This window comes from Oryx dammah, unplaced genomic scaffold, assembly GCF_014754425.2.
Source record: "Oryx dammah isolate SB20612 unplaced genomic scaffold, SCBI_Odam_1.1 HiC_scaffold_11, whole genome shotgun sequence".
Taxonomy (NCBI): Eukaryota; Metazoa; Chordata; class Mammalia; order Artiodactyla; family Bovidae; genus Oryx; species Oryx dammah.
This window is the reverse complement of record NW_024070195.1, coordinates 7,868,563-7,878,127: the sequence shown is the minus strand read 5'-3', so window position 1 is coordinate 7,878,127 and position 9,565 is coordinate 7,868,563. Positions and strand designations below refer to the sequence as shown.

The window sequence follows — 9,565 nt, the reverse complement described above, 5'->3', positions numbered from 1 at the left end:
TGGAAGCTGACCAGGAGCCTACTGGGAGGTGGACGTCACTGAGGTAAAACCGGGTAAATATGGATACAAATATCTACTGGTATTCATAGATACCTTCTCAGGGTGGGTAGAAACTTTCCCCACCAAGAGAGAAGCGGCACAGGTGGTGGCCAAAAAGCTGATTGAAGACATCTTGCCATGGTTCAGGTTTCCTGCACAGGTGGGGTAGGACAATGGGCCAGCAGCCTTCGTATCTCAGGTAAGCCAGGGGGTAGCCCGGGCTTTGGGGGCTAGGTGGGAGTTGCATTGCGCTTATAGGCCCCAGAGCTCAGGACAAGTAGAGAGGATGAATAGAACACTCAAAGAAACATTAACAAAACTAGTTGCTGAGACTGGCGGGGACTGGGTGGCTCTCCTCCCCTTTGTCCTATAATGGGTGCGAAACTCCCCCTACCAACTGGGACTTACCCCCTTCGAAATTATGTATGGGATACCTCCCCCAATAATTCCTAACCTAAAAACAGAGGTGCTAAAAGAAATAGATGATCAAAGATTACTCTTTTGTCTCCAGTCCCTACAATACTCCCACAGGGACACGTGGAAGAGGCTCAAGGCATTATATGAATCAGGCCCACCACCTGAACCCCACCACTACCGACCAGGAGACTGGGTGTATGTGCACCACCATCATCAAGAGACCCTAGAGCCCAGGTGGAAAGGGCCCTTCCTAGTTGTCTTGACGACACCCTCTGCTCTCAAAGTTGACGGCATATCCACTTGGGTTCACTACACCCACGTATGGCCTGCGGACCTGTTTGCCCTAATTTCTTCCCCAGTGGAAGACCAAGCTGAACAAAACAAATCCACTCAAACTCAAGCTACAAAGGGGATAAAAGTACTGTTTATGCTGTTGTCCCTACGGCTTAGTGCTGGCGCTAACCCTCATCAACCGATGAACCTGACTTGGATGATTCTAAGCGCAACTATGGGAGCAGTAATTAACTCCACCTCGGCCATTCATCCCCAAAACACCTGGTGGCCTGACTTGGAATTCGACCTCTGTCTTCTGGCCACCGGATCTTGGGACATCGGCAAATGGGAGGTAAAGACACCCGGCAAGCCCGAATGTGGGGCTGGCACTAATAGGTACAATACTCGGCCCCCCACTAACTCAGGACCTGGATGCAGCCACTGCATTCAACGGGCAAGCTTATGGGAAACACCCTTCTATGTGTGCCCCGAAGGGAGACGGAACCGGGCAACCATCAATAACTGCGGGGGCGCTGACAAGTTTTACTGTGCCGCTTGGGGATGCGAGTCAACGGGGATGGTCAATTGGGAGCTCCCTATTCGTGGTTGGAGAAGGAAAAGGCAACTTACTCCAGTACTTTTGCCTAGAAAATCCCATGGACGGAGGAGCCTGGTGTCCATGGGGTCGCAAAGAGTCAGACACGACTGAGCGACTTCACTTCACTTTCACTATTCGTGGTGACTTGGTTACCTTGGGTCACGTTCTGGGGCCCACTGGGTCAACTGGGGGACATGGAAGGGAGTCCCTCATAACTGGGCCTTGTATGAACTTTCTTTGCAATCTGATGAGGCTTAAATTCTCAACTGAAGGAAAAAAGTTCCCCGGTTGGGAAGCCAGACAATCCTGGGGCCTCCAGCTATATCAGTCAGGATATGATAATGGGTTGCTGTTTACCGTCAGGTTGAAAGTAGGACCCATACAGATTGGCCCAAATCAGGGCATAGGGCCCAATTCAGACTTAGTGCCACAAGAGCCTACCCACGCCCCCATTCAGCCTGCCCACACCCCCGCTCAAGAGCTTACCCAAACGCCTCCTGGGCCCTACATCACTAATACAAACAACTCCCCTCAGATTAGCCTTAAGAGACCTAATATTAAAGATCATCAGGACCTGTTATTTGATATGATAATCAGCACCTATCGGGTCCTAAATTCCACTTGGCCGGACCTGACTAGCAGTTGCTGGTTATGTTATGACATGAAACCCCCCTATTATGAGGGTATAGCTGTCCCGGGAAATTACATTCAAACAAGAGACCACAGAGCCTACCGATGGCAGTGAAAAGGAGACAGCAGATTAACTCTTCAGTGAGAAACTGGACAGGGCCTTTGCATAGGAAATGTTCCCCAAACCTATCAGCACCTCTGAAATTCCACGGACTCTATAAAAACAACCAAGTACCTGGTGCCTCCCCAAGAAAATTGGTGGGCATGCTCCACGGGCTTAGCACCTTGTATTCACGGGCAGGTACTAAACGACTCCAAAGATTTTTGTGTATTGGTGCTATTGGTCCCCCAACTGTTCCGTCACTCCAACTATGAACTCCTCCTAAAACTAGAAAAAGCCTCACCTCAGTCCAAGAGAGAGCCAGTCTCAGCCTTAACCCTCACAGTCCTACCAGGGTTAGGAGTGGCCGAGGCAGGAACTGGGATATCCTCGTTGATAGTGCAGAATCAACACTATTCTAGCCTAAGAGCAGCCATTGATCTTGATATAGAAAGACTAGAAAGCTCAATCAGCCACCTCCAAGAGTCACTGAGTTCTCTGGCGGAAGTGGTACTGCAGAATAAAAGGGGATTGGATTTGTTTTTTCTCCAACAGGGGGGCCTATGTGCTGCATTAGAGGAAGAATTGTTGTTTTTATGTGATTCACTCGGGGGTAGTCAGGGAGTCCCTGGCCAAGATAAGAGAAGGGCTGAGTCAGAGAAAAAGAGAAAGAGAAATGTCTCAAAATTGGTTTGAATCCTGGTTCAACTCATCCCCCTGGTTCGCAACTCATATCTTCCTTGGTGGGGCCTCTGATTGTCTTGTTACTGCTACTCACCTTCAGGCCATGCTTACTAAACAAACTGGTGGCCTTCATTAAAAGCCGCATCAACACGGTGCAGCTCATGGTACTCAGATCCCAATATACGGCCCTGCCAACAGTCCCCTTAGCGGGAGACAATATAGAGCTGACCCCAGACCCGTTATTGGGTCTGTCCGTGGATCCTAGAGAAGGGGGGAATGAAGAATCTAAGCTACTCCATTTTGTTAACAGGAAAACTCCATTTTGTAAGGTTCCGGGAAAAAGAGCCTTTGGAAATCCCCTGACCTCACCCCACCACCCACGAGCCAATCGGACCCCAGATCAGAATCTCCTGACTTAACGTTCAGGAACTTGTGGTCTACCTAGGTAATAGGGACCAATCAGAAACCAACACACAACCCTTCGAAAGAAAGTGACCACTCAGACGTCCCCCTACCTACAAATTCTTTTTTATCATGAACACCCCCTATATAAGCAATGTAATCCAAAACCCGAGGCTCCTCCCTATAGCCGCTGCGTCAGTAACGGTGGGAGCCCCAGCTCGAGCTCGGTAATAAAAACTCTCTTGCTTTTGCATCGGATATTGGCTCCTTGGTGGTCATTGGGAGATTTCTCGACTTGGCATAACACCACACGTCATATGGGATTTTAGCTCCTTGACCAGGAATTGAATCCCCAACCCCTGTACTAGAAGGTGAGGCCCTGCACTGGGCCCCCAAAGAAGTCCCGTGCAAGGTCCGCTGTTTCAGTCACTTATTCACCTACTCAACAAGTAACTCTGACCCTAGACATGTGCCGCACCTGGTGCTGAGTGTTCAGGGCATAGAAGTGAGCAGGAGATGCCAGCTAACAAGGCCAAGTACAAATAGATACAGAATTAAAATCACAGTGAGGGGACATATGTATATTTATGGCTGATTCACTCTGTTGTATGGCAGAAGCCAACACAATATTATAAAGCAATTATCCTCCAGTTAAAATAAATTTTAAAAAATGTTATAGCTAGCTCACATTTTAAAGAGGCCTAAAGAAATCCTATGGACAGAGGAGCCTGGTAGGCTACAGTCCACAGGGTTGCAAAGTGTGGGACACGACTTAGGGACTAAACAATAACAAAGAAACAACCTCTAGCAAAAAATGACAAATCAGTGCCCCAAAGTGCATTGCAAAATGAGTTGATTCAGGAAGCTGCTGCGTTTGTCAAGGTGAGAGTCACATCTCCTTCTCCAGGTCCCCTGCCAGCAGATAACTCCTCCACCCACATCTCTGCTCATGCAACAGCATGGGAAAACCACCTCTGTATATCTGATAGGCAGAATCTCAACTCCATGTAGAACCCAGTTCCCAGGAGCCTGGGAAAGGCAGTCTTAGTCCTTGCCCTTCCAGGAGGAAGTTGGAACACTCATCGAGTGGCCCTCCCCACAGTCAGCCGCAGTCACCGAGGGCAGAGCAGGGAGGTGTCACAAGCCATAGCATGTGAGATCTGCTTTAGATTGGGTGATAAAGCAAAGCTGTTATGAAGAAGCTGCCTTAAAGCTTAAAGCTGTATGTAGAAGAAGGAAGAGGACAGAGTCAGTGTGTGCAAAGGCCCTGTGGCAGAAATTTGGCCAGGACAGAAAACAAGGAAGGAAAGGAGAATGTGAGGTGGGAACACAGAACAAAGCCTGAGAGTCCTTGGAAAAGTGGAGGGGTGACGTGCAGAGCCTGGTGGGTCCAGGTAAGGACTCTGGACGTTATTCCACCAGCAGTGGAAGCCCTCCAAGGGGTCTATAAAGGAGAATTGGGATTGTACATTTCATTACTACACGGCCTAATATGTTGTGACTTATTGTCTATTCTCTCTGCTGCAAGAAATAAAATATCTGACCAAAAGGGGCTTAGACAAGTTCATCTTTCTTACCTAACAAGAAGCCTAGAGACAGGCATTTCCAAGATTGGTTTAGTTGCTCGGCAATGTCCAGGCTTTGGGTCAGCATCTTTGAGATCTTGGGGCTGTTCCCACATGGTCACAAGACAGCGGCTGCAGTTCCAGGCATCATATGCCTTCCCCATGGAAAAGAAAAAAAAAAAAAAGACAAGCAGAAATCTCTCTTTGGAAATTAAGAGAAGAAAGATATCTTCCTGAAACATTCAAGTTCCTTTGGGCACAATCAGGTGCCATTGATCGGCTGAGCTGCAAAAGACACCGGGAAAATGGCTCTCTGCCGTGGTCAGATTCTACGGTGGGAGGAAACCTCTGCCCAGAAAGGGGAAGGATGGAGTGGTTTTGATGGGGAGCTGGAGCGAGTGCCAGAGCTGGATTTCTATTACAATAGTACTCTCCATATACGCCCGTGTCACCCACAGGGGATGAGCATCTCAAGGTTAGGGATGACCAAGAAAAAAGTGGTGATAGCCTAGACTCACCTAGGGGTGTGTGTGTGTGTGTGTGTGTGTGTGTGTGTGTGTGTGTGCTCAGTTGGGTCTGACTCTTTGACCCCCATGGGCTGTAGCCCACCAGGCTCCTCTGTCCGTAGGATTTTCCAGGCAAAAATACTGGAGTGGGTTGCCATTGCCTTCCCCAGGGTCATCTTCCAACCCACGGATCAAACCTGTGTCTCTCACATCTCCTGCATTGCAGGAGGATGTATTACCACTGTGCCACCAAGGAAGCTCCTCACCTAGCTGGAGAAGGGCATGGAATGGAATGGTTAAAATAAACCCGCACTTGTATAAAGCAATCATTTTAGTTTCTTGCGTCATTGTGCTACTTGGAACCTTTGTTCATAAATGTATCCATAGGACTTCCCAGGTGGCCCAGTGGATGAAAATCTGCCTGGCAATGCAGGGGACATGGGTTCAATCTTTCAGTCCGGAAAGATTCCACATGCCGCAGAGCAATTAATTACGCCTGAGTGCCACAACTACTGAGACTGCAAGCCACAACTACCGAAGCCCGCGTGCCCTAGATAGAGCCCATGCTCCACCACAAGAGAAACGACCACAAGAAGCCTGAACCCACAACTAGAGAGTCGCCCCCACCTACTGCAACTAGAGAAAGCCCTCACGCAGCAAAGACCCAGTACAACCAAAAATAAAGCAATAAATAATTTTTAAAGAACAGTGGCATTAAAAGTAAATACATGTATCCGTAAACGTATTGGTAGGTGATGCAAATCAGTGATGTGGTATTTGCAATACACTATTCTGGGCAGGAGCCTTAGGGTGAGGCAAGGCCAGCCTGACTAGCACTCTGTGTCTGCCTGGGGGTGTGCAGATGACGCCCCTCAGTCTACTGCACAGCTGTCTGACCACTTGTGTGCTGGACGTCCTTCCCCCTCTACCTGTCAGGACACCACGGTGGGAGGATCCTACCCGGACGATTGTTCGTTTTGCAGTTGGTCTTATGAAAAGTGGACATTCCCTTTCTCAATCCAGGAACAGCATTTTAACCTCCTCATCTAGCCCCATTCTTTCATCATCTCAGAACCCCCATTCTTTCAAACATCTCAGTTCCCTATTTCTCCCTCCCCCACAGGGGAGGGAGCAAAGTCATAGCTTCCAGTTGTCGTTTGCATGAGAGAAAGGCAGGCAGGCACACCCTCTGATAGACACTCTGTTCTGTTTCTTTCTCCTGCTTATTGGAAATATGCTAATGACCCTGTCAGACCCCAAGGCAATGACAAATCTGGAAGGTTACACTCTTGCCCAATGAGATGGAGTGGGGACTAGTCATCTGCCTCTTTTGTTCTCATTACAGACTTTGGCTAATGTATTCCCAACGCCCTTGACCAAATCCCTGTTTGGGCTGCTCTGCATCTGGGAAAGCAAGGTTTACAGACATCTCTGTGCTCTGACTGCGGTTTTGTGACTCCAATTGCAAGAGGGGCTTATTGTTAAGTAGAATAGACTCCACACCCGAGATTTGTTTGCGAAATGTCCAGTGGAACATGTAGAGAAAAGGCAAGAGGCAGAGGGATTGATGAGCAGAGAGGAGAATTTCTACAAAACCCTTCAGCTAAATAAGAGATCAGGTGACCGACCAGAGCGGGCAGCTCAGTGGAGCCGGCCTGAACATTGGGGACCTCAGCCTTTCTAGGAAAATCCAGATTGCAGCCCCACCAGAAGCTGAAACAATGGCCTCCAAGCCTGAGAAGAGGGTCGCCTGGTCTGCCTTTATCATCCTGGTGCCCCCACGTCGAGGGGCTGTGGTTGAGGAGGTGAGGAGAGCAGCTTGTGAGGCCTGGCCTGGCCTGGCCACCCCTGGGAATCTCCTGCCCCCATGTAGGCACCAGGGGCTGGCTTGGTGGGAAAGCTCCATTCCTGGATGCCCCCTGGCAGGGCTGCAGCCCCAGGGCCAGCTGTTCCACCTCAGCTCTCCAATGGAGGATGTTCGCTTCCTCCTTGCCCCTGGATGTTGACAATGAACTTCCAGACCTGGACCTCCTCCCACCTCTGCCTCCTCCCCCTCCAGCGGACTTGCCTCCTCCTGACGAAGACCCCCCCTCCAAGATGGGGGCATCACTCATTTCAGACTAGAGCAGTTGCACCAGGCCCTCCCCCACCCCCACCCCGGCCACAGGCCCTGGTGGAGGGGCCTCCACTGCACCCTCGGCCCAGTCATCTCAAGCCTGCAGAGGAGGAGCTGCCGCCCCCGCCCCGAAGAGCCTGTCGGCTTCGCTGGGAGAGAGGCCTCCTCAGACATCTGTGCCTTCTGCCACAAGACTGTGTCCCCCTGAGAGCTGGCCGTAGAGGCCGTGAAGAGGCAGTGAAGAGGCAGTACCCGCCCAGTGCTTCACAGACGTGTCTGCTGCCACCAGCTGGCCGGGCAGAGGTTCTACCAGAAGGATGGGCAGCCCCTCTGTGAACCCTGCTACCAGGACACCCTGGAGAAGTGTGGCAAGTGTGGCGAGGTTGTCCGGGAACACATCATCCGGGCTCTAGGCCAGGCCTTCCACCCCTCCTGCGTGTGCGCTGGGCCCGGTGCATCGGGGAAGAGAGCTTTGCCCTGGACAGTCAGAATGAGGCGTGCTGCCTGCACAACTTCTATAGGAAGTTCGCCCCACTGTGCAGCATCTGTGAGAATCCCAGCCTCCCCCGAAAAGGGAAGGATGCCTTCAAAATTGAGTACATGGGAAGAAACTTCCATGAGAATTGCTCCCTGTGTGAGGACTGCAGGGTCCTCCTGTCTGTGGAGCCCACGGACCAGGGCTGCTACCCGCTGAACAACGGTCTCTTCTGCAAGCCGTGCCACGTGAAACGGGGTGCTGCTGAGGGCATCACTGGGCTGGGGGCTGCGGCTGCACATTAGCCCTGCTTGTCAGGGCCCCTTCCCTAGCTTGTGTCCCTTCCCGACCTGTTCTGGCATGCTTTCCTTCCAAGCCACACGCAGGGACCAGCTTGCAGCTCCACCCATCATTTCGGCCGCTGAGCCCTGGCCTCCTCCCAGCTCAGAGCACCCTTCAGACTTAGCGGTTCCTTCTCTCCTCTGGGCACCAGGCTTTCGTACTGTAAACGTCATGCCCAGGGGTCCCACCTCCACCGCTCTGGCCCTTCTTGAGCACTGGCCTTGACTTCCATTTCCAGGGGTCAGTTGGGTGAGTCTCCAGCGGGCACCCTGTGTCCATAGCAATGATCCATGAGCTCTGAGGGGCTTAGCTATAGAGTACAACCCCAGAGTCCTTTCAAAAGCACTACTTTTAACATTTGAAGGTTAAATGATGAGAAACATACTTCGGATTTTGGGGGAAGATGGGAAAATAAATGTATAAGACAGTGACCCTCCTGGGGGCACGGACTTCCCACCTTGGGGCCGTGTTGACATGGGGCTCAGTCCCAGGCATGAACCTGCACAGCAGCGGCAGGAGCAGAGGGTGACACACTGACACCCAAGGATGATGTCAGCAGCTCCTCCACCTGCCTTCTGGCGTCTTCTCCTGTGTGCAACAGTGATTCTGCAGACACAAATTAAGTGCCTGTTGTTTGCCAGGGAGCGGAGCACAGGAGCCCTTGGGTGTTCCTCCTGCAGCCTTGTTGAAGGCTGTGTTCACACACACACACACACTCCTCCAGGACAGTAACAGGGGTGTCCCCCAACCCCTGCTTGGGCCCTTCAGCCCAGGCTACCCTTGACCACTGCCCACTCAAGGCCACACCTCTAAGATTCTTTTCCCTTTTAAGAAAACATCACTTGTTGCTTTGTAACTTCTAAGACATTTTATAGGGCATGAACACAGGAACCAAAAGGTGCTTTCCTCTCTGGGGTCCTCTCAATGTACCACGTGCTCTAGGAGGATTCTTGGAGCTCCAAGTGCCTGGAGGGTTTCTGTGTAGGGCCCTTTAAGGGCTTCAGACCAGAGCAGAGCTTCTTGCCCAAAGCTTAGAACAGCAAGTCCCAAACTCCAGGCTTTCCCACAACCTCCACAATTTTTATCATATGAGGACCTCCTGTTCTCTCACTTCCTTAATATTTACTTTAATTGAACATCCTTTTTCTTTTTACTCACTTACCGATCTAGTCTTATGCTAACTAAGCAATATATCCACACAGGCACATGTTGCTGTGCTAGTTATACATGAAAATAAATGCATAACTATTCCCAAAAAATGAAATAAATAAATAAATAAGAGATCAATTCATGAGAATATCATGCTATGTTTTCAATGTTGTAAAGTAAGTGATAGCTCTCCTGCTTGCTTTCTGGTTGCTGTACTGAGATTTGGAGCTTTAATGCTCAAAACTTAAACCTATGCCCCCTTCTTCTGC

The 9,565-nt window shown here is 50.5% G+C and overlaps 1 pseudogene; it reads left to right on the top strand.

The window, feature by feature from the left end:
* Window positions 1-6,852: 6,852 nt before the first annotated feature.
* On the top strand, window positions 6,853-8,110 carry LOC120870248 (annotated as a pseudogene).
* Window positions 8,111-9,565: the final 1,455 nt, after the last annotated feature.